The sequence below is a fragment of the Bubalus bubalis genome, chromosome 13 (assembly GCF_019923935.1).
Source record: "Bubalus bubalis isolate 160015118507 breed Murrah chromosome 13, NDDB_SH_1, whole genome shotgun sequence".
Taxonomy (NCBI): Eukaryota; Metazoa; Chordata; class Mammalia; order Artiodactyla; family Bovidae; genus Bubalus; species Bubalus bubalis.
This window is the reverse complement of record NC_059169.1, coordinates 78,571,744-78,596,970: the sequence shown is the minus strand read 5'-3', so window position 1 is coordinate 78,596,970 and position 25,227 is coordinate 78,571,744.

The window sequence follows — 25,227 nt, the reverse complement described above, 5'->3', positions numbered from 1 at the left end:
TGAGGGCCCCTCCCTGACTTGGCCCTGTAAACTAATACAGTGTGATTTTTTTTTTTTAATTTTATTTTATTTTTAAACTTTACATAACTGTATTAGATTTGCCAAATATCAAAATGAATCCGCCACAGGTATACATGTGTTCCCCATCCTGAACCCTCCTCCCTCCTCCCTCCCCATTCCATCCCTCTGGGTCGTCCCAGTGCACCAGCCCCAAGCATCCAGTATCGTGCATCGAACCTGGACTGGCAACTCATTTCATACATGATATTTTACATGTTTCAATGCCATTCTCCCAAATCTTCCCACCCTCTCCCTCTCCCACAGAGTCCATAAGACTGTTCTATACATCAGTGTCTCTTTTGCTGTCTCGTACACAGGGTTATTGTTACCATCTTTCTAAATTCCGTATATATGCGTTAGTATAAAAACAAGGCTGAGCACCGAAAAATTGATGATTTTGAATTGTGGTGTTAAAGAAGACTCTTGAGAGTTCCTTGGACTGTAAGGAGATCAAACCAGTCAATTCTAAAGGAAATCAACCCCGAATATTCACTGGAAGGACTGATGCTGAATATAAAGTTCCAATACTTTGGCCACCTAATGCAAAGACCAACTCATTGGGAAAGACCCTGATGCTGGAAAAGACTGAGAGCAAGAGGAGAAAGGGCCAACAGAGGATGAGATGGTTGGATGGCATCACTGCCTCAATGGACATGAATTTGAGCAAATTTGGGGAGACAGTGAAGGATGGGGAGCATAGAGCACTACAGTCCATGGGGTTGCAAAGAGTCTTACAGGACTTAGTGACTGAACAACAACAACCCCTGGATGTACACAAAGTCTGAGGTGTGCCGTTTGTGCTCTCTGATTCTCAGTCCCCTATACTCTGGGCCTTCTAGAACTAACACCAAAAGCAGATGTCCTTTTCATCATAGGGGACTGGAATACAAAGGCAGCAAGTCAAGAGATACCTGAAATAACAGGCAAGTTTGGCCTCAGAGTACAAAACAAAGCAGGTCAAAGACTAACACAGTTTTGCCAAGAGAATGCACTGGTCACAGCAAACACCCTCTTCCAACAACACAAGAGACAACTCTACACATGGACGTCACCAGGTGGTCAATACTGAAACAAGACTGATTATATTCTTTGAAGCCAAAGATAGAGAAGCTCTATACAGTCAGCAAAAGCAAGACGAGGAGCTGACTCTGGCTCAGATCATGAACTCCTTATTGCCACATTCAGACTTAAATAGAAGAAAGTGGGGAAAACCACTAGACCATTCAGGTATGACCTAAATCAAATCCCTTACTATTATATAGTGAAAGTGACAAATGATTCAAGGGATTAGATCTGATAGACAGAGTGTCTGAAGAACTACGGACAGAGGCTCCTAACATCGTACAGGAGGCGGTGATTAAAACCATCCCCAAGAAAAAGAAATGCAAATTGCAAAATGGCTGTCTGAGGAGGCCTTACAAATAGCTGAGAAAAGAAGGGAAGCTAAAGGCAAAGGAGAAAAGGAAAGATATATCCATCTGAACGCAGAGTTCCAAAGAATAGCAAGGAGAGATAAGAAAGCCTTCCTCGGTGATCAATGCAAAGAAATAGAGGAAAACAATAGAATGGGAAAGACTAGAGATCTCTTCAAGAAAATTCGAGATACCAAGGGAACATATCAAGCAAAGATGAGCACAGTAAAGGGCAGAAACTAGGGATCTAACAAAAGCAGAAGATATTAAGAGGAGGTGTCAAGAATACACAAAAGAACTGTACAAAAGAGATCTTAATGACCCAGATAATCACGATGGTGTGATCACTCACCTAGAGCCAGACATCCTGGAATGTAAAGTCAAGTGGGTCTTAGCAGGCATCACTACGCATAAAGCTACTGGAGGTGATGGAATTCCAGTTGAGCTATTCCAAATCCTAAATGATGACGCTGTGAAAATGCTGCACTCAGTATGCCAGCACATTTGGAAAACTCAGCAGTGGCCACAGGACCACTGAAAAGGTTAGTTTTCATTCCAATCCCAATGAAAGGCAATGCCAAAGAATGCTCAAACTACCGCACAATTGCACTCATCTCACATGATAGTAAAGTAATGTTCAAAATTCTCCAAGTTAGGCTTTAACAGTACATGAACCGAGAATGTCCAGATGTTCAAACTGGATTTAGAAAAGGCAGAGGAACCAGAGATCAAACTGCCCATTGGATCATCGAAAAAACAAGAGAATTTCGGAAAAACATGTACTTCTGCATTACTGGCTATGCTAAAGCTTTTGACTGTGTGGATCACAACAAACTATGGAAAATTCTTAAGGAGATGGGAATACCAGACCACCTGACCCGCCTCCTGAGAAATCTGTATGCAGGTCACCGGGCAACTAAGCCTGTGTACCACAACTACTGAAGCCCGAGTTCTGCAGCTCTGAAGCCCACGTGCCTGGAGCCCATGTTCCGCAGCAAGAGAAACTCTGCAATGAGAAGCCCAAGTACCGCAACCAGAGCTAGCCCATGCTCACAACTGGAGAAATAAAAAATAAATATTTTTTTTTAAATTGCCAGGCCCTCTGAGTGAGAATTTCCAGAGAAAAGACCTGGACATCTGTTTTTGCTTAGTGTTTCATTGTGTGTTTTCTTCATAAATCCCCACTCTCCAGCATGGCGCTCATCAATGTGAAAAACTGGACATGGCTTCCCTAGAGAAAGAAGGGTAAGGACGCTGACTGCAACATCATTTTTGATAGCATGAGACTGGAAATGACCCATATCCCTATCAATGGGGGAACCATAAATAAAGCATAGTATGCATACAATAAGACTCTATGTGAGTTTAAAATGAATGAATGTTGATCTATCAACATGGATAGAGCTCAGAAACAATGTTGAGGGGAAGAAAAAACAAGATGCAGAAGGATGTGTCATAGCGCAATACTTAATGTGTGTAAAATGGATGCTTTGAACTATCCTAAAGGATGAATACCAAATGGATGATCATTGCCTTGGAAAAGGGTGGAGAGAAAGGAATTAGGTTAGAATTGTTGGTTAAGGAGGCTTTCAGTGTATCCGGAGTATTTGATTTCATTTTTTAAAGGTTAAAAACTATATAGTGAAATGCTAATGGTTTTAATTCTGGTTGGTAGGAATACAAGTATGGGTATCTATTCAATTATTCTTTACACTTTTTTTTAATTCCCCAAATTAAAAAACCAACCTAGACAGCATATTAAAAAGCAGAGATATTACTTTGCCAACAATGGTCCGTCAAGGCTATGGTTTTTCCAGTTGTCATGTATGAATGTGAGAGTTGGACTGTGAAGAAGGCTGAGGGCTGAAGAATTGATGCTTTTGAACTGTGGTGTTGGAGAAGACTCTTGAGAGTCCCTTGGACTGCAAGGAGATCCAACCAGTCCATCCTAAAGGAAATCAGTCCTGAATATTCATTGGAAGAACTGGTGTTAAAGCTGAAACTTCAATACTTTGACCACCTGATGTGAAGAGCTGACTCATTTGAAAAGACCCTGATGCTGGGAAAGATTGAAGGTGGAGGAGAAAGGGACAACAGAGGATGAGATGGTTGGATGGCATCACCGACTCAATGGACATGAGTTTGGGCAAACTCTGAGAGTTGGTGATGGACAGGGAGGCCTGGCGTGCTGCGATTCATGAGGTTGCAAAGAGTCGGACACGACTGAGCGACTGAACTGAACTGAACTGATGGATCCTTTAACGTGACATAGAAACTCTCTGTGATCTGACTGCTGCCCTGAACCATGTCCTGCCATTTTTCTGTACACACCCTACCTTCTCTACTGCACCAAAATACTTCCTCTTTCCTCACACCATGGCGTGCCCAGCTTCCAGGACTCTACCCATAAGGTTCCCTTGGCCTGCCCTGCCTCCCAAGAGCCCTCCATCTGCTAGGGATTTCCTCTTCATCCTTCAGTGCCCACTTTTCCTGCCACCAACCCTATGAAGAGCTCTCCATCTTGCTCAGACAGAAGGAGGAGCTCCCTCAGATTTTTCTGGCACAGACCTTGTTCTTTGAATGTCCAGCATCCAACCCAGTTCATGGCACACAGTCTGCACCCTGTTAAACCCTTTAAATAAAGGAATGAAATAGAAGATTCATCTAGTTTCTCACAAGCAAAACTCATCTGCATAGATATACATTAAATGCCAGTTGAAAGAAACAAAACTATTTCGAGGACATGAACCCCATGTTCCTAAGAAATTTTTGCAACAAATAAGAAAAAGGCAAGAGAAGGCAGATGTAGCCATCTTCAGATATATGAAAGGCTTTGAGAAGAACTGCTCCATGTCCAGTAAGCACTGAGATAAATAGTGTAAATTATAGCTGGAAAGATACCAATTAGATATTGAAAAGAACTTAATAGGAGCAACATAATGTAATGGGAAAGTACATGGTTTTGGAGACAGACAGATCCAGCAATAAATTTCAATGCTTCTCCTTTGATGGCTGTTTAACTTTGGGGATGTTATTGTATCTCTCCAAGCCCCAATGTCTTCATTTCCAGGGTGGACATAATAATACCTACTTTACACATTACTGCAAGAGCCAAGGGCACAACATGTAAAGCCCTTGGCACGTGCTGGTCAATTCCCCTAAATCATCGTGGACCTAAAATAAGAAATCCCTCTCTTGCAATTTTTGAGATTAGATCATGCAACAGTTGGTTAATAGAAGTCCTAGTTCAAAGCAGGAGGATGGATTCCAGGAACTCCACAGGAACCTTGGATCCTTTAGCTCTATTGTATCATAGACAAGATACATTCTTCATTGAAAAAGACCCTGATGCTTGGAAAGATTGAGGGCAGGAGGAGAAGGGGACAACAGATGATGAGATGGTTGGATGGCGTCACCGACTCGATGGACATGAGTTTATGCAAGCTCCAGGAGATGGTGATGGACAGGGAGGCCTGGTGTGCTGCAGTCCATGGGGTCACAAAGAGTCAGACATGACTGAACAACAGCTCAGGGAAAGGGGTCTTAACTTAGGGAGTTAGACCATCCAGAGCAATGAGGTCACCATCGGAGCTACCTGTTATGGGTATTCTGCAATGGTATTTTTCTTTTTTCCTTTAAAAGAGATGTCACCTTGTAGTTCTGATAACAGCTTAGGCTAAACTGTTTAGCATTTTCATTTTCAAAGGTGATACTTAAACTGTCTTTTTAAACCTTCAGCATAAAAGGTGATAGTTAAACTGTCTTCCTTCAGCCCTAACATCAACACCTCCCCTTCTCCTGCCCTGAGAAGAGTCTCAGGATTTGTGCTTCAACCGCATTTCTCCTTTCCCCTCTTCTCCCTGTTGGAGACAGAAATGAGGCCCTGCTCAAGGCTCTTTGAGATTCTTTGCTGCTCCAATCCACTCAGGCTCAGACCATAGAGGAGACGCTGATCTGATTCTAGTAGTCTCCATTTGTAATGAGATTCGTCTCTCAGCCTACCCTAGGAGAGGAATGTGTCTCTTGAAGGTTAGGATTCACCCTTGATGTGAAAAATACATGACCCAGAATCAAGAGGTCTGGAGGAACCGGTGTGAGAGACGGGGTGCCAGCCAGCCCACAGCACCTGCCTTCCACCCTCTGCTCTGCCCTCTGCCCTCTCCCATCTCCCGCCAGCCGCCCCGAGTAGAGTGCCAGCGAGGCATCCTCCACTGAACTCCCGACGACGGTTCTGTAATTAACACGGCCCTTCCTCCGTGGAACCACGGCGCCCTTAACACTCGGCTTCTCTCAACAAGTGACAGAGAAGGCGCTGATTGCCTTCAGAGCTTGTGACAGGGTTCAATACATAATGAACAAAATGTCATAATAGCTTGATAAAGTCACTTGTAAAACACACGGAGCAAGTAATTAAAAAAAAAAAAAACCCTCTAAATGAAGATTCAATTCCAAAGGGAAGAAGGCCTTTGGGTTTTTTGACAAAGCAAAATATTCCAAAATTCAATTGTTTAATATGGCTTTCCCCGAAGCTCTAGCACATATTAATTCTCATTTCAAGGCAGCATGTTTATTTTAGTTCCAACCTACTTTCAATGGTAGGTAATTAGGGAAACTAAAAGTGCATATCTTATGGCTTAATTTAGAGTCTACCACGGTGTTTCTCAACCCTTTTTGGGATGTGTTTTAATGATACAGAATGATGAAAGAATTTTATTCAACTTTAACTGCATGAGAAAGGCAGTGAATAAAAGGCAGGTTAGATATGCTGATTTTTAAAAGAAACCTTGCCTTATGATTTTAAATACCAGCTTTTGCACATACAAGCTCAGTTGCTGGGTGATAAATCGCACCAGAAGTTCTTGGAGCCCCCGAAATCATTGTTCCAGTCACTTCTCTAAAGTCCAAACACTCATCCCATGATTTCCACCAGTATCACCAATAAAAATTGTCTTGAGTGGCCATTGTGGAAATCACAAGTGTTTCTGGAGTGTCTTTCTATCTAAAGAGAGGGAAGAATCCACATCAGAAACAAGAACAATTGTGTAGAATCACAAGCTCCCGTTGCTGGCAGAGACTTAGAACACAAACCAAGTGTGTGCATTCCAAAGAACTACCCAACACAAATACAATTCAAGCCCCTGTGTCATCTCACATTTTCTAGCAGCCACATTTTTTTAACATGAGATTAATTTTAACAATTTATTTAACCCAATATTTGCAAGATATTATTTAATGTTTAATTCATATAAAAGTATTAATGAAATGTTTTATACTCTTTTTCATATTATGTTTTCAAACTCTGATGAGTATTCATACTTGTGGACATCTCAATTTGGCTACTAAATTTTCAGTGGTTAAAGTTAAATGTAGCCTTATGAAAACCATTAAGTTTCTTTGGTTTGGGGGTTTTTTTTTTAATTGAAGTATAGGTGATTTGCAGTGTTGTGTTAGATTCTGGTGTACAACAAACTGATTCGGTTATACACATATATTCTTTTTCAGATTCTTTTTCATTATAGGTTATTCCAATATGTTGAATATAATTCCCTGTGCTATACAGCAGGACCTTGTTGTTTATCTGTTTTATATAAAAGCCATATACCAAGCTCTTAATTTATCCTCCCCCACCCATTTCCCCTTTGGTAATCATAAATTTGTTTTCTATGTCTGTGAGTCTGTTTCTGTTTTGTAAGTAAATCTATTTGTATCATATTTTAGATTCCACAAATAAGTGATATTTTATGGTATTTGCCTTTGTCTGGCTTACTTCACTGTGTCAAATAATCTCTAGGTCCATCCATGTTGCCACAAATGGCATTATTTCATTCTTTTTTTAGGGCTAAGTAGTATTCCATCATGGGCTTCCCTGGAAGCTCAACAGTAAAGAATTCACCACCAATGTGGGAGACACAAGAGACATGGGTTTGACCCCTGGGCCAGGAAGATCCCCTGGGAAAGGAAATGGCAACCCACTCCAGTATTCTTGCTTGCAGAATCCCATGGACAGAGGAGCCTGGCGGGCTACAGTCCATGAGGTCACAAGCAGTTGGACACAACTTAGTGACTAAACAACAAGTAGTCCATTGTGTATATGTACCACATCTTCTCTGAGCTTCAGTCCATGGGGTTGCAAAGTCAGACACGACTGAGGGACTAAGCGCAGCACAGCACCACCTCGTCTGTACCGGTTCGTCTATTGGTGGACACTTAGGTTACTTCCGTGTCTGAAAATAGCGCTGCTGTGAACACAGGGGTGCGTGCACCTTTTCTCCAGATAGATCCCCATGAGTGGGATTGCTGGATCACATGACAAGCCTATTTCCAGTTTTGTTACAGAACCTCCATAGTAGCTGCACCAATTTACATTCTATCAGCAGTGTAGCAGGGTTTCCTTTTCTCCACACCCTCTCCAGTATTTATTGTTTGTGGACTTTTCAGTGATAGCCATTTTGTCTGGTGTGAGGTGATACTTCATTATAGTTTTGATTTGCACTTCTCTGATAATTAGTAATGTTGAACATCTTTTCACATACCTACTGGCTCTCTGTATGTCTCCTTTGGAGGAAAGTCTATTTAAATCTTCTCATTTTTTGACTGGGTTGTTTGTTTTTGAGTTGTATAAGCTAAAACAATGAAGGTTAATTTTTTCCTCCAGCTTTATTGAGGTATAATTGGCAAATAAAATTGTCTATATTTAAAATACAAATTGATAATGTGATATACATATACATTGTGAAATGATTACTCTAATCAAGTTAACTAACACACCAATCACCTCACTTACGTTTTTTTTTTTAGTGAGAACATTTAAGATGTACTCTCAATAAATATCAAGTATGGGATACAATACTTTTAACAATGTCATCATGATGTACATTAGATTTTCAGAACTTAGTAATCTTATAACTGAAAGTTTGTACCCTTTGACCAATATCCCCATTTCCCCACCTCTCCAACCCCTGGCAACAATCATTCTACTCTGCTTCTATAAATTTAAATTATTTTTTTAGATTCCCATATAAGTAATATCATACAGTATTTGTCTTTCTCTATCTGGCTTATTTCACTAAGCATAATGTTCTCCAGGTTCATTCATGTTGTCGCAAATGGCAACATTTCCTTATTTATGGCTGAATAATATTCTATTGTATAAATATACCACTTCTTCTTTATCCAATCATCTATTGATGGCACTTGGGTTTGCTTCCCTGTCTTGGCTATGGTGGATAATGCTGCAATGAGCATGGAGCTACAGATCTCTCTTTAAGATATTCCTTTTGTTTTTTTGTTTTTTTTTTTTAGATATTTGTCCTTGATTAAAATTAAGAAAAGCAATTCCTCAGTTGCACCAGCCACATTTCCAGTACTTAGAGGCAGAGCACAACTCTAAAGGTCTTATAATCCAGGGCCACTTGGTGCAGGAATCATAACCAAGGTTTTACCAGGTCCGGAACTCTGTCAACAATGAGGATTCTGCAAAGTGGCCCAGTCCATTGTCAGCTCAGGTGGACAGAAAGCTCTTCCTTACGTTGGGCTGAAAACTTCTGCCCTCTCATTTGCATCTTCAGATCCCAGCTTCGTTTTCCACAAAGTCTGTCCCCTCCCTGGGGCTGGAGTATGATGGGTGGAGCCCACACAGTCTCCAGAGACCAAAGAAGGCCAGCTCGGGTCACCTGGGGTCCCCTTCCTACTGCTCACGTCTGCTTGCCTTTGACCATTTAAAAGGAGTCAGGCTTTCTGAGAAAGCCCTTTCTCACTCCTGTCCCCTTGATTAGGACAGACAGTAGAGAGGACAAGAAGAATGGTTAATAACTGTCTTTCCCTGAGGCAAAGCAGCTCTGTTTTCTCTTGGCTCACGCCATACAAGGCACCTGCAGAACAGTGACCCTAAATGCCACAAAAAAAAAAAAAAAAAAAAAAAAAAACACCTCACATAAACCTGAATATACTTAGTGCCTGGCACTGAGAGATTTTTCAGAGGAGGCCCTTTTGAAGAAAAGATAAACAAAGTGGGGTGAGAGTTAAACTGTAACAGGTACATCAATAATAGTTTCGAGTAACTGAGGTCATCTGGTCCACGCTGTCACCACGGATGCCTTACCCCACCTCCTATCCGCACTCTCACCTCTTTCTCATACACCCCACCTCTGTAACTCATTTTAAGAGCACAGCCTGTGTTCTAGATTGTCCTCTGAATTTATGTAAGCCAGTACAGCTCCCTAAATAAATACACACAGAATTTGGGCGGCTGGTCAAGGTTGGTTTTACAATACTGAGATCTCATATACGCTTTCCTGCACCTGGCTTTTCTCATATTACTTTCAACTGCACGAAGAAGCCAAGCCTCCTCTGTCTCGCTGAGCCAAGGGCTGGCTCCCAGACCTGTGAGCTGGCGCGAGACACAGGGCAAGGTTTCTGGCAGCCCCTCGCACACACTTGCAGGCTCCGGGCTCTGCTCCGTCTTCGCCGCAGAAGTCCACCTGGAAAAGCAGACTTGAAGCTACAAAGACTCCCCCAGGCCTCTAGGCAACTGGAAGTGACTCTGCAAGCATCATCAAACTGCTGCTGCCTGTGTGCACTGAGAAGGAAGCAGAGTCCTCCGCCTCGCGGCCCGCACACGCGAAGCTTTCACCTCCAGTGCCCACGCCTTTCTTTCTCCGTGTTGCCATCACACACACCCCTTCTATCCACTCCCAAGGCTGGAGTTGCAGCCAGGAAATTGAACCTCGAGCCAATAATTGGAAGCCTGACAGGTCTGCAGGTGTGAATGGAGTTCTTTATTTGAAGAAACAATTATGCAGCAGATCCAGGCAGGAGCGCATTTATCTCGGGAAGCATTCAGTCGCCACCCATTACTTTGCTCACTTTCCTCTCTCCCATCCAGCCCTCCTCCCCACACCCAGGCAATACTGGCGCCCCCACTCCAACCCCGACAAAGACCCAGAGGTCCCTTAGCACCACTTGTCCTCAGGGAGAGAATGCAACTACACTCCCCAAAATGTTTCACGCGTCAGAGCCCAAGTACCACCGGAAATCAGGAGGAAGGAAATATTTCCTTCATCCATTTTTAATTCCTGCAGATCGTAATGACATTCTTTGGAAAATTAATACTTAACCACCTTCCCTTAGATTTTTCAGACCCGAGGAGGACGGAGATGTAAAGCTTTCAGTTAATAGCTTAGTTTATTCTGGTGTCATTTCTTTTATTTCCTTTCGGCTGGTTATTTATGGTTTAAATTTTTTGCACCCTGGTGCTTGGCCTGCTTTCCTCGGGAGGATAATTAAGAAAAAGAATTTAGATGTTCAGGCATTTCTTTTTTTTTTTTTTACCATTGGGCTGGAGGCAGTCGAAGTGTTTCGGGGAAGGGGGGAAACATGAGAGAAAAAGGCAAACAGTTCTAAGGTCACCACCAAAACCCCAGAATGAAATCTATTATTTCCCTAAAATGCATTAAGGTGTTATTCTTGGCATTTGGGATGGCGCAACCTATTATTTTAACACTCAGTGAGTTCTGTTAGGCAAACAACTAAATGACGGGACTCCTGTGTGTGGACAGATTTCCATAGAACTCATCTGTGACCAAACAGTCCTATAATTGAAATGGGATCAAGATTCTCCAAAGTGTGTGTGCCCAACAGCTGACCCGGTCTTGTTCCAAATCCAAGGGCCTGTAAGACAAATGGGATCGGAATGGAAGCCAAAATAAAAATGGAAAAAGTGCTACTCCGGTTACATAAAGAAGTCGGTGTTTAATTAGACAGGGGCTATGAATCGCAGCCTTCAAAATAAAATTGAGGGGTGAAAAAAAACAGTAAAACTTTCTCCATGAGTGACTCTTTCTACCCTTGACGACAATGATAATGAAACTGACAAATACACCTCGGAGGCTGGCTGCAAGAATCAAATCGATTTATTTAATAATTTAGGAATCACTTCCAGCCATCTTTCCCATTAAAATCGAGGGGCCATTGTATTCTCTATTTCCTTGGTTCCTTTCTCTTCCCTTAGTTATGCCTCGCTGGCTTTAATAAATAAGTAATACAGAGGGGAAACCACTTATCTGGAGTGCCTGTACTTTGTCCTCACCCTGCGGGGCTCTCTGAGTCTTTGCTACCTGGAAATAAATGGAGTCAGGAATAATCTTTTCTCCCAGAAAGGCTGGGGCGGCAGGGTTGGACCCCTCAGAGTGGTGTTGGCAGCCCCAGAGTCCAGAGCACTGCTCTATCCCCAAGAAGAGCCGTGAAGTAAATACCAGGTTAAGACAAGCTTCAAGGCAAGGGCTCATTCTGAATGCAGAGCGTGTGTGCCCAGGCGACGTCCCCCCAGTAAATGGCAAGAAGCCACGGCCACTGGTAGGGGAATTCAGAGGGCATCAAAGTAAACTGTGATCATTTGTAGTTTATTGCTCAAAAGCAAGGGCTGCTGAACCCAACTGCAGTTATGTTTCCTCCTGATGCTTAGAAGAAAATGGGAAAGAGATTGCTATTATATAGGTCTCAGAAAGCAGACTTGCTGACGGGCAGGATTGTGGCTCCCCTCTATTATGTACCTCCTCTGCTCTCCCTCTATGACAGGCATGCCTCCCCCCACCTCCCACTGATGCCTCCAGGGGACCTGGAAGCCCAAAAAGCCACAGCGCACCTGGAGTGGCAAAGACCTGGCTCCCCGCGGATGGCACAGGAAACCATAGCTGGCCATCGATGGCTCTGGTGCCATCCTCCCCACCCCCACCCGTCAGCCTCCCGAGAAAACTTAAGGCCATTGGCAAGGCCAGCATCCATTTCGCAGCCCCCACAGGTCACCTCCCCAGGTCCCTTTATCTACACTAGCCATTTCTACTATTTACAGATCTTTCTCCGACCTTTTGCAGAGTTACTCCCCGCTGGAAAGCCTGGGCCCTACAGTTTCCCTACCCGTCTCTAGCACCACTAATTTGCTTTTTCCCTGTGAGACTTGGTTTAGGCATGAGCCACACCCCTGCCCCACAACACAGAGGCCCTTGCCCCTGATCACCTGATGATGTCACTGTCTGCTTACACACCTTCTTGGTCTTGGATCCCATCCTTAGCAAATGCCCTACACACAGTAGGTGCTTAATAAATGTATGTAAACTACATGTTGAGGGAAGCTGAGGTGGCTCACTGCGGGGGGGTCTGGGGCACTTCCGGATTTTTTAGTTGGGGGAAGGGAAGGAGTGGGGAGCTGAAGTGCTTTGTCTCCCCTGGAAACCAGCATCCCAGGTCTTCACCCAGCAGCTGTCATGAAGGTAATTTATCCCCGCCAGAAAAACATGGGCACCCAGCCACGCAGCAACTTCTCTCCTTCCACAAATTAATGATGATTCTGGTGTTAATTCCATAAATAATTCATGAAGTCAAACATAAGGTATCTTGAAGCCCCTGCCAGCCATGCTGAGCCGCTTCACTCCCGGGAGAAATCCAAACACCAACCTGGAAGCCTCTTTGCAGGTTTGCAGGAAGTTCTGGCTAGTCTGTCCGTGGAATTTTACAGGCAAGAATCCTGGAGTGCATTGCCATTTCCTTTTCCAGGGGATCTTCCCAACCCAGGGATCAAACCTATGTCTCCTGCATGGCAGGCAGAGTCTTTACCCAACTGAGCCATCAGAGAAACCCTGATATAGCTACACACACGTTCAATTTCGCTAAATGCCCTTTATTACATAAATAGTCATTGAACACCTCATCTGTGCTGGACACGGTGCTGAGTGAAAGTGAATAAACCAGTCGGTATCTGGTAAAGAATCTGCCTGCAATGCAAGAGACTGGGGTTCGATCCCTGAGTAGGGAAGATCCCCTGGAGAAGGAAATGGCAACCCACTCCAGTATTCTTGCCTGGAGATTTCCATGGACAGAGGAGCTTGGCAGGCTACAGTCCATGCAGTCCCAAAGAGTTGGACACGACTGAGAGGCTAACACTTTCACTTTATGTCTCAGTGTAGAGAATTCAGTGAGAGGCAAAGTGGTAGATGAAGAGTGATTTATTAGAATAAGATGCTCGTGTGGCTTACAAGAGGGCAGGAAGGAGATGCCACACCCAAGAACTTAGCAGGCTACAATTTTTAATCAAAGGAAAAGTGGGGAGGGGGAGAAGAATGTCTTTGTCTTTCTTGAGTGTGTGTGTGTGCTAAGTCACTTCAGTCCTGTCCAACTCTGTACAACCCTAAGGACTGCAGCCTGCCAGATTACTCTGTCCATGAGATTCTCCAGGCAAGAATACTGCAGTGGGTTGCTGTGCCCTCATCCAGGGGGATCTTCCCCACCCAGGAAGCGAACCTGCATCTCATCTGTCTCCTGCATTGGCAGGTGGCTTCTTGACCACCAGCCCCACCTGGGAAGCTACTTTCTTGAGTAAACATCATGTTTTCATCATCCGTTCCTCCTCCAGGTTGGTCAGGGGAGTTTTCTTGTCCCTATGTGGTCAAGCTAGGTCTAAACTGTGTTGTTTTTAATGTGTTCAGAGAGCTTGTCCTAGGGATCGTGACCTCACTGGGCAGAGTGTGGGTCTCACACCAGCATTGTTTTATTGTCTCGAGGCATGTCTGTGCTTCTGTGTATGGTTTTGTTGCTAAGCAAGCCTGCTTGGTTTTTGCAGTTAAGCAAGCCTGCTTTTGCGAGGAATTATTAACTTACAGGGGTGTCCTATACTCCTTACTGTTTTCTACTTGTAAGCCCATCGTGGGATTAACTGATCACCTGCTTTGTCCCTTGGCTCTGTCCCTATCAACTTACAAGCAGATGGCGTGGCTATGGTACAGGCCCTAATCCCACAGAGCCAGCCCTGGGAAAGGACATGTTCTCCACAACCCCAAACACGTGACTGAAACTCAGCCTGCAGGCGCGATGGTGCTGGCTTCCCAGACACTGGCTTCTAAACCTTAGTAAGAGTAGAAGATGCTCCTGACTGGACTACAGACTCAGAAGTGAACTTGCTAGTGGCTGGACACTCCGAGTGTGGGTACACATGTAAATGACCACTGCACCCCCCACCCCCAGGATGCGCTTCATGAGCAAGAGAACGCATGAGACCACTTTCCCAGGCTCCTTGCCTGGCCTGGGGTCCCTGAAAGAAACTAGGGGGAATCAGAGCATGAGGTTCAGGCGTCCTGGGTACCTGCCCCCGGCCCTCGTTCAGGGCCAGTCGCCTCACATTTCTGAACGCCAGTTCACATTTCTGAATGCCAGTTCCTCAGCTGTGAATTGCAGGGAGTGAACTCACTGGTCTCGAGGGCCCCTTCCGGATAGAATATTCTGTATCTTTGTGCAGTAGCAGCGGGAGGAAGAAAATAAAAGTCTGCATAGCCAGAGTAAAGTAATAAGAATTTTAAAACAAGCTATATACCTGCTGACTTTTTAATATACTATTTCTGGCCCGGAAAAAAAAATAACTGTATTATGCAAAATAAAACGCTCTTGAAAACTCCCATAACCTCTCCATGTGCTTTTCATTTCGCAGGTGTGGTGTATTTCATGCCGTGAAGGTTCTGTGTAATAGGGGCTCTGAAACCCAGTCACTGATAAGGCTCTATTTAGACCACCGGCTACCGGGAGCTGACATTTCCTGTATATCACTGGCTGGTTTTATGGCTCAGAACATTTGCATAGAGTCAAACAATTATCCCCAGGGGGGTGGATCATTTGCTCCTGCTTTTCCCTGCCTGAAGTTGGGAGTCTTCAAACTCCCCTTTTAGGATTCCTGTCCCTGACGGACGACTGAGGCCACCTACTCAGCAACAAGCCCCAGGGACCTGGGCCAATCCCACCAGCTGCTGGGACCTAGGGCCTTCTCTTCTGGAAACTCCCTGAAGGAATCTGGCTGCTTCCAACATCACGCCTGTTACTGGGAGCGCTTGTTCAACATCATGGCTGGACACCTCTCTCCAAGTTTCTGATTCCATGGGTCTGGGTGGGCTAGACCCACCACGGTAACTGCAATCCGAACAGATTCACAGCAATGCTGATGGTGCTGGTCCCAGAACCACACTTTGAGAACCACTCGACTTGAGAGCATATAGTAATGAGTTCCTGGTCGACTCTTAAGAAGAAGGGGTTCTGGAAGATGATCAACCTCTGCATAATGAATGAAGGACAAGGCAGTCAGAGTTCTCTGACGCTGAGCCTCCCCTTAAGAAGGAATCAGTATCTCCCAACTAGGTGTCCACCCCGCCTCCAGAGATGGGTGTTTTCCTGGTGGCCATTCTGGATATGGAGCCTGGGAGTCAGAGGAGGGTGACAGAGTCAATGACTCACTGCTCAGGCAAAGTCTGCAGTCTGCTCTGGGAAGGGGTCTTCTTCTGAGTCTCAAGAAAAAACTTCTCCCTGACATCCCACTGTTCCCTAAATACTTGGGCCAGCAGCCTCAGGATCACCTGGGAGCTCATTAGAAATGCAGAATCTTCGTCCCCTGCTCCAGGCTGCCGAGCCAGAATCTGCATTTTTAGCAAGACTCCCAGCAATTTGTAGGCACATGGAGGCACTTCCCTTAAGGGATGTAGGATGTGGAGAAACAGCTCCAGCACCGAGGAGAGGAGTTCAAGGTTGAATCTTCCTCTCAGGAGGACCTGAGCCTGAGTTGGAGTCTAACTTGGAGAGAAGTTGGGAGGGGGGACCTACACATACAGCAACACCCAGGCACGTCCAAGGGTCCAGAACGATGGCAGCCTAGTTGTGTCCAGGCCTGAAAGTGTTAGTCACTCACTCGTGTCCGACTCTGCGACCCCATGGACTGTAACCTGCCAGGCTCCTCGGTCCATGGGATTCTCCAAGAAAGAATACTGGAATGGGTATGCCATCAATGCATGAATCGGGCTGGTATATGACAAGAGAGGGCTTCCCTGGCAGCTCAGACGGTAAAGCATCTGCCTGCAATGCAGGAGACCCGAGGTCGATCCCTGGGTCAGGAAGATCCTCTGGAGAAGGAAATGGCAACCCACTCCAGTATCCTTGCCTGGAAAATCCCATGGACAAGAGAGTGATGACACCTCTGACCTCCTGGAGGGCATCCTTTCTAAAGGCTTTCAGCCTTGAAACTTTCACTGTGCTCACCAAACGGAAGTCTCAGCAAGCTGGGCTCCACATGCAGAACACCCAGGTTTTGCTCCCTGCCCTAAAGTAATAACCATATTGGTTAAAATGCATTGGCCACTTACAACATACCAGGACTGCCGTCATGATTCCCATTTTATACTTGAGAAAACTGAGGCCAAGGCCAACCTCGTCAGCCATCCTCCGATTATGCAGCCTATAAAGGAGAGAGCCCAGCTGTGAAGGCAGGCAGTGGAGCCAGAGAGGCACAACACAGCCTCCAGTGACAGCCACGCCTGCGGGTGCAAACGGCATCTCTCTCGGAGGCAGGTAGAAGCAGACTTTCCCAGAAGAAACCAGAGCTTGTCAGGTGGTCTTAAGACAAACATATACTTTACCACCCAAACGGGGATGTGTTGAGAATAGAAAGTGGCGCTATGCTGGGACAGCAGCTGTGAATCAGCATGTCCCCAGCCAACCAGGGGTCTTCGAGCGCTCCTTGCAGGGCTCTCTGATGGGACTAAGGGCTTAGGATGGCCTGAGGACAGACAGACGCTCAGACGCCAAATGGGGAGAAAGTAGGAGGTGGAAGGGCAGGTGAGTGGACCACGTGCGCATGTGTGCTCAGTCGTGTCTGACACTTTGCAGCCCCGTGGACTGCAACCCACAAGGCTCCTCTGTCCGTGGAATTTTCCAGGCGAGAATACTGGAGGGGGTTGCTGTTTTCTTTTCTGAGGGATCTTCCCGACTCAGGGAACCAACCTCCATCGCCTGCATCAGCAGGCGGATTCTTCATCCACTGCGCCACCCGGGAAGGTGAGTAAACCCTTAGAACCAAGTCATCTAGTTGGTTGCGGGGCAGGGAGTGTCCTACCTTTCTGCCCATTTGTCTTTCATTATCCACAAGCTGCAGAAAAAGCTTGTTAATGTAGCCCTCCGCTCTTCTTACCAGCCCCCCGGTAGGTAGATAGAACCAGCCAAGAGGGAGGAGAGAGTACGAAGCAAGGTCCAACCTTGCCTTTCTCGCACATGGAGCTCGCTCTCATTGTTATCATCCTTGGGGGGTGGGGGGGGTCACATCTTACAGGGGAACACTTAACCTAAAATCGAAATTCCCTCTTAGAGTCTCTACAGCAAGGCCCCCATCCAGGACTCGAAGGCAATAAACACTTTGATCATCTTCAAAGTGCCCTCACATCCCTATTTGGTTTTTGTCCTTCCAGCAACAGAGGAAACAGGTAGGTTACATTATCCCTGTTTTATACACGGGGCTCAGACATGACCAGGTAGGGCTAGTGGTAAATACCCGCCTCCAATGCAGGAGACAGAAGAGATGTTGGTTCGATTCCTGGTTGGGAAAGAGCCCCTGTAGGAGGGCTTGGCAACCCACTCTAGTATTCATGCCTGGAGAATCTCATGGACAGAGGAGCCTGGTGGGCTACGGTCCCTGGGGTTGCAAAGAGTCAGACACGACTGAAGCAACTTAGCACGCACGCAGGCATGACCAATGAAAGCAACCAATTCCGAAATGGAGGCAATCACTCCTGATGAAACGCAGAATTGATTGGGCTGAGTCTGTTAACTGGAAATCATCGCCGTGCCATTCCTTCAGGAACTCCCGGGGTGACCACTGGGTGGTTCCTCTTGAGTAAATAAAGGGAGTGAGGCGACGTCTTTGTGTCGTGTGGAGCTCGCCTGAGACAGCGGGTCCACACATGGAAGCGGCCCTGAGCCGCACCCGGCCCCGCCTCACCTTTCTTCCCCTTGGGCTGCCAGCAGATGTCTGCCCCACAGCAGCCCAGCTCTCCAGATGGTACGGAGCATCTCATCGCGACTGTTAGGACGGGTGGTGCATTCCAAAAGCGGAGAATCAGCCAGGGGAGATGCTGTCTCTTCTCTCCGAGGAGCCACCTACTGCCTGTGTTTAATACAAATGAGCCTCCCGCGATGGCGCCTCTGCCATCTGTGTCTGGGGGAAGGGCCAGCCGCTGCCAGCTTCCCAAACTTATGGAAGCCATCAGGAAGGGTGCCCTTGCCCTTGGCCCAACCCTGATGAAAAGACACGAGTTTCAAAAACTGAAACTCATAAGGCCGAGTACTGGCGAATACGTGGCACATTAGGACCTCAGAGTCCGCCCAGGACCCTTCAAACGGGAGCAGTCTTTTTGGACATTTGTACAACATTATCGAACAGAGTTGGAGATATCCATTTCCTGGGAGTCGGCAACTTCACCCTGAGGTATGCGCCCTGTATAAATGCATGCCAGTGCGTGCCAGGATACACAGACTAGAATGTTCACAGTAATGTTGTTCCTAATTACCACAAACTCGAAACAACCCACATGTACAATGAATAAATGAGTTGTGGTCACAGCGATCAATACCACTGCCGTCAGTGAAAATAAGTAAATATAATCTTGAGCAAAAAAATATGAAAGACAAAATACACATGGTATGATTCTATTTACACAACATTCAAAATCATCCAAATATCAAAAAAAAAAAAAAATCCAACGCTACATTGTCGTCTTTAGAGATGTGTTTGGGTGTGGTAAATATTAATGTAAGGCAAGATTATCATCAAAACTCAGTACAGTGTGGATAACGCTAAAGGTCGGAAGGAATCGTGAGGGGATGGAGATTGGAGGGGGTTATATTTTGAGGGGCAGGTCATATTCTGTTTCTTCACCTGAGGGAAGTGACCACACAGGTGCTTGCTTCTGTATATGCACGCCTCCTGCATTTTCCTGTAGACAGACTAGACTTCATGTACCTATGTGCGTGCTAAGTCGCTTGAGTCGTATCTGACGCTGCAACCCTGTGGATCGTGGCCAACCCAGTTCCACTGTCCATGGGATTCTCCAGGCAAGAATACTAGACTGGGTTGCCATGCTCTCTTCCAGGGGATCCTCCCGACCCAGGGATGTATACTTCATACACATACACAAAAGAAAATGCTATTTAAAAATATATTTATCTCCCAGGCCTGATGACCACTGCCCCCTACTGGAGCCTTTGGGAAGTGCAGGTGCCCATGGGGCGTTTTTGGTGGGTGGAAGGAGGGGAGAGTACATCGTGAGAAACACTGGGCTGGGTGAAGCACAAGCTGGAATCAAGATTGCCGGGAGAAATATCAAAAACCTCAGACATGCAGAAAACACCATCCTTATGGCAGAAAGCGAAGAACTAAAGAGTCTCTTGATGAAAGTGAAAGAGGAGAGTGAAAAAGTTGGCTTAAAACTTCATATTCAGAAAACTAAAATCATGGTATCTGGTCCCATCACTTCATGGCAAATAGATGGGGAAACAATGGAAACAGTGACAGACATCATTTTCTTGGGCTCCAAAATCATTACAGATGGTGACTGCAGCCATGAAATTAAAAGACACTTGCTCCTTGGAAGAAAAGCTATGACCAACCTAGTGTGGTTAGTCCCTCAGTCATGTCCAACTCTTGTGACCCCATGGACCGTAGCCTGCCAGGCTCCTCTGTTCATGGGATTCTCCCAACCTAGACATCATATTAAAAAGCAGAGACATTACTTTGCTAACAAAGGTCTGTCTAGTCAAAGCTACGGTTTTTCCACTGGTCATGTATGGATGTGAGAATGGACTATAAAGAAAGCTGAGCACCGAAGAATTAATGCTTTTGAACTGTGGTGTTGTAGAAGACTCCTGGGAGTCCCTTGGACTGCAAGGAGACTCAACCAGTCTATCCTAAAGGAAATCAGTCCTGAATATTCATTGGAAGGACTGATGCTGAAGCTGAAACTCCAATACTTTGGCCACCTGAAAAAGACCCTGATGCTGGGAAAGATTGAAGGCAGGAGGGGAAGGGGACAACAGAGGATGAGATGGCTGGATGGCATCACCGACTGAATGAACGTGAGTTTGAGTAATCTCCGGGAGTTGGTGATGGACAGGGAGGCCTGGTGTTGTGCAGTCCATGGTGTCGGAAGGAGTCAGACACGACTGAGCGACTGAACTGAACTGAGGAGGGGAGAGGGGCCTCCCAGGTAGCACCAGTGGTAAAGAGTCCATCTGCCAATGCAGGAGACAAAAAAGATGCGGTTTCCACCCCTGAGTAGGGTAGATCCCTTGGAGTAGGAAATGGCACCCGACTCCAACATTCTTGCCTGGAAAAATTCCACGGGCAGAGTAGCCTGGCAGGCTACAGTCCAAAGTGCCGCAGAGTGGGCCACAGCTGAGCACAGACATACACAGGCATACACAGGAGAGGAAAGGCACGGAAGACACCCAAGAGACGAAGCCACAGAAAAGTTGTACCCACCTCCTTTGGGGGATTTTTTTAAAGTTCTTACTCATGAGTTGTTAACCATTTTATTGACAAATCAGTTTATCCCCTTGACCTCTGTGGAGGTGGCAGATGACACCAAAGAAACCCTCCTAAATGCAGAGGAGTGTGTTCACTCACCCTCGACCCATTCCACCGGGTTCCCAAGGCTCAGAAGGCCAGAGAGGGGAAGGAAGGGAGGGTTCTGTCAGCCCTGGGCAGGGTCTGTGAGGATGGCTATAAATCCGGCCTTTCCTTTACAACAAACAGCAGCCCCAGAACCCAGCCTCTCCCTGCACTCTGGGAGCCCACAGATGCACACAGATATCAAAGCCTGGGAACTCTGGGCTGCTAAATGTAATACCTAGGGCAGGAGCCAGGCATGGGCAGGAGAAATAAGCATGGACAGCATGAGTCTGTCTGAGAATTCGGCATGGAATTATACAAGACTAAGGACAAGAGCCAAGATGCTAGAACTCTCAGCTCTCAGATGGAGTCAAAAGTCCCATTCGGTCCCTTCACCCTAGGAGAGAGAGTTCTGACGATCCTTCTGAAAAGGAAAAACCAGAGCAGATATTTTCAGGGGCTTAAGACCTGCATGGGAGGAGCAAGAAGTGAGAAAGTGACAATGAGATGCAGTTCTATCCTTTAATATTTTGTGGAATAAATAGGACTATTGTGTAAATGGGGAGGAGGGCATGGCACCCCACTCCAGTACTCTTGCCTGGGAAATCCCATGGACAGAGAAGCCTGGCGGGCTGCAGTCCATGGGGTCACATAGAGTCGGACTCGACTGAAGCAACTTGGCGTTGCAGGCATGTTCATATTGCATAAATGGGACTTTCATTATTCAGGTTAAAGTGTGGCTCTCCTGTGTCTAATGTTAGTGACAACCCAATTGAATGAAACAGAAACTTGGAAGAGTCCTTGGATCTGTGCTTTTTAAATGATGTTTTGACTCTGAGCTTGTTTAAATTTGAAGATGTTTAGATTTCCCATCATCAAACAAAGGCCTCCCCACAGCTCCTAAAGGATCGTATCAAGGGCTTCTGAAGCCATTTCTAATTCGTGGCCTTGAAACTGTTGCCCCCAACTATGATGACATCCCAAGCCCAAGGTTTCAGGAAGTTATTCTGATCCAAAACTGGCTACAAGAAACAGGATAAATACAACTCTCTGATTACTCACTAAATATTCATTAAGTGCTGATAAGACGACAGGTTTGGAGCTGGACACTGTAGCATGGAGCTTCCCGTCTGGTGGAGAAAGAGGGAGACACAGGGCGTATGACTTGAGGTAGTGATCCCTCTGATACAGGACGTGCGAGGCACTGTGGGAGCACAGAAGGGGCTTCTACCAGGCTTAGGGGGCAGGGAAGGCAGCCCAGAGGGACTGACGCCCACGCAGAGATGCAGAAGAGGAGCGGAAGCTGGCCTGGCCAATGGCAGAGGAGAGCAGAATTCTACGAGATGTACCAGCATGTGCAAAGGCCCACAGGTGGCAAAGGACGGTGCCAGGAAATGAGAAGGAGTGAAAAAATGAGGCTTTAGAGGCAGGAGGCCCCAGATCACAAGGGGCTTCAAAGACCACCCCTGGGAGCAGACTGTCGTTCTAGGCACATGGGAGACGTCTGTAGGGTCGTGAGCAGATTAGTTGGCCACTGTGTGAGGCTGGAGTAGAGGAAAATAAAACGAGTTTGGAGACCATGTCAGCATCCTGACATAAGATGAGGGTGAGCCAAGCCAGAAAATGAGGGCGGCATGGAGATTCATGCCGGGGCTGGAGAGAACTGATGTTCCTGGAACACAGAAAGGGAAGGAGCTGCGCCTCCTATGTAACTTCATTTCCCTGGTGAAAGGAAATGCTCCAAGACACAGAACATTCGTTTCTAATATGAGCGATCAATCATTTCCCTTTAAGTGAGATCGTGCCCCTACTGTTGTGTCAGGCAAGGACCAATGCTAGGGATTCTGTGATGTCAATACGATGCTCAGCAAGCCTGCCCGCTGGGTGCCATCCCAGCCTACAGGCGAGATCTCCAAGATCAGAGGGATCTGGGTTCAAATTCTGGCTCCACTCACTCTCTGTGTGGCCAGGGACAGGTCATTTAATCTCTCTAAGCTCATTCTCCTAATTATAAAGTGCCTTCTAATTATAATTAGTGCCTTCCTAATTATAAAGCCTTCTAGGTTCGTTGGGAAAATTAAGTCGAATAACCTATGTAAAGAGTCTAGCATGGTACCAGGCACAAAAGAGCTGTTCCATAAACAGCTGCTATGACTCTAACTGAGCTTCCCTGGTGGCTCAGAGGGTAAAAAAGTCCTCCTGCAATGTGGGAGACCTGGGTTCGATCCCTGGGTTGGGAAGATCCCTTTAGAAGGGCATGGCAACCCACTCCAGTATTCTTGCCTGGAGAATTCCATGGACAGAGGAGCCTGGCAGGCTACAGTCCCTGGGGTCACAGAGTCAGACAGTAACTGGGGTTGAGGGTGAACCCTTTGCCCTGCTTCCATAGTTCAGTCCTACGTAGCACAGCTGGTGAAACCCATGCAATCATTTGAATGTTGTTTCCGGAATTTTTCCTGTGGTTGCTGTGTAGGTAAAAGTCATTCTCTTGGGTCCCAAGTGCCCCGCTGACAACATAGCACAGTTCAAAAGAACATTGGTCAGACACTTATGAGCAAGGGACGCAGGGAGATGCCACAAGCATCTGTGTGGCCACCTGAAGATGGCGATGATGATGACATCTTGGAAATATAGATAACTCCTTCCTCTCGGATCCTATACCCAAGAAGATACACAAATGGGTCTGATGGCTTTGCTGAGTCTGCAGAAGGGTATCTACCAACAATGAGAAAACCAAGATCACGCAGCAAATTGCTCAAAACACTCCACACACAGAGCTCAAAACATTCTCTAGTGCCACGCTGCTGAGAGCTGGTCCAAATGCTGCTGCCTAGGCAGCCAAGCAGACAGTGATGGACTACGGACAAGGAAATAGGAAAACAGATCAAGAAAAGTGGCATAACCTTTGGGAGACTGAAAAGCCAAATGCGGCCAGAGTTGCATTTAGCGCCACATTAAACCAACACTTTATAGACCAGGAGTTGTATCTGATTTTCTCCTTGGCTTCACTCTCCACTTCTTTAATTTTTTTTTTTTTTTTACTTTGCCAACAACAGGTCAAAACAGAATCATTCTCAAATGCTCCAACATTGAAGCAAATCAATCTTCAACTCAGCCCCATGGGCTTGAAACTGTATGGAGGATGGATATAATAACAGCAATGCAGTAGAAAAATATTTTGAGATTGTAACCAAGGCTCTCATGCTCTGCAAAACCTTCTACCCACCTCTCTCCCCCCAGGCAGGCTTTCGACATTTAACACTCAGTGCCTCGGGAAAGAGATGGCACAGCAGAAAATGCTGAGAAAAAGAAAAAGTCAATTCTTGATTTTGGGAGTTTCAGACATGAAACTCACAGCTGAGTTTAAGGCAGAAAAACATCTGCATTCCTAAAACTTTTGTTGTTTGCCATTGTTTAGCTGCGCAGTCATGTCCGAGTCTTTTGTGACCCCATGGACTGCAGCCCATCAGGCTCCTCTGTCCATGGGATTTCCCAGACAAGAATACTGGAGTGGGTTAACATTTCTTTCTCCAGGGGAATCTTCCAGACTCAGGGGTCAAATCCACATTTCCTGCATTGCAGGCAGATTCTTTACAGCTGAGCCACTGGGGAAGCTCCAGGGGAAAGCTAATGTCCTACTGGACTCCTACAGAAAATGTGTGCAAAGGGGAAGGGACGATCATCAGACACTGGGCTGTGTTCCCACCTCATCTCCAGGCCAGTGCTGCTGCAAAGGATACGATAAAGACCCCATGGAGATTCCACCTGAAGACCTTTCTGCGGAGGCTTCATGGGGTGAGGCGCTGTGGGGCTAGTAGGCAGCCAGACTTGAGAGATCGTGTCCTTGCTCCAATGTGATATGGGCTGAGAAGAGCACAGACGCACCAAGTAAAAGGTAGATCTGGAGAGACCTTGCTTGTGAGAGGAGAAAGAAAAGCCTCTACCTTTGCTGACAAAAGCCCAGAGGGCTGTGGGACTGGAAAATGGGAGAAAGGAAGGAGGCAAGAGACAGCAACCAAGGAGACTTGGGAGGGAGATATACGCACACGTACAGCCGATTCACATCGTGGTACAGTGGAAATCAACACAGCACTGTAAAGCAATTATCCTCCATTTAAAAATAAATAATTTTTTTAAAAAAAGAGAGACAACCACCTGTAACCAGATCACCTCTCCAGAGAGGCAAGAAAGCTAAGGCTCTGAATTGATTGAGATAAATTTCCACTATCTGACAATATGAATGGAGGCTAAAAAAGAAAAAGAAATTAAGTTCAGGTATTAAGAAGTTTCCCT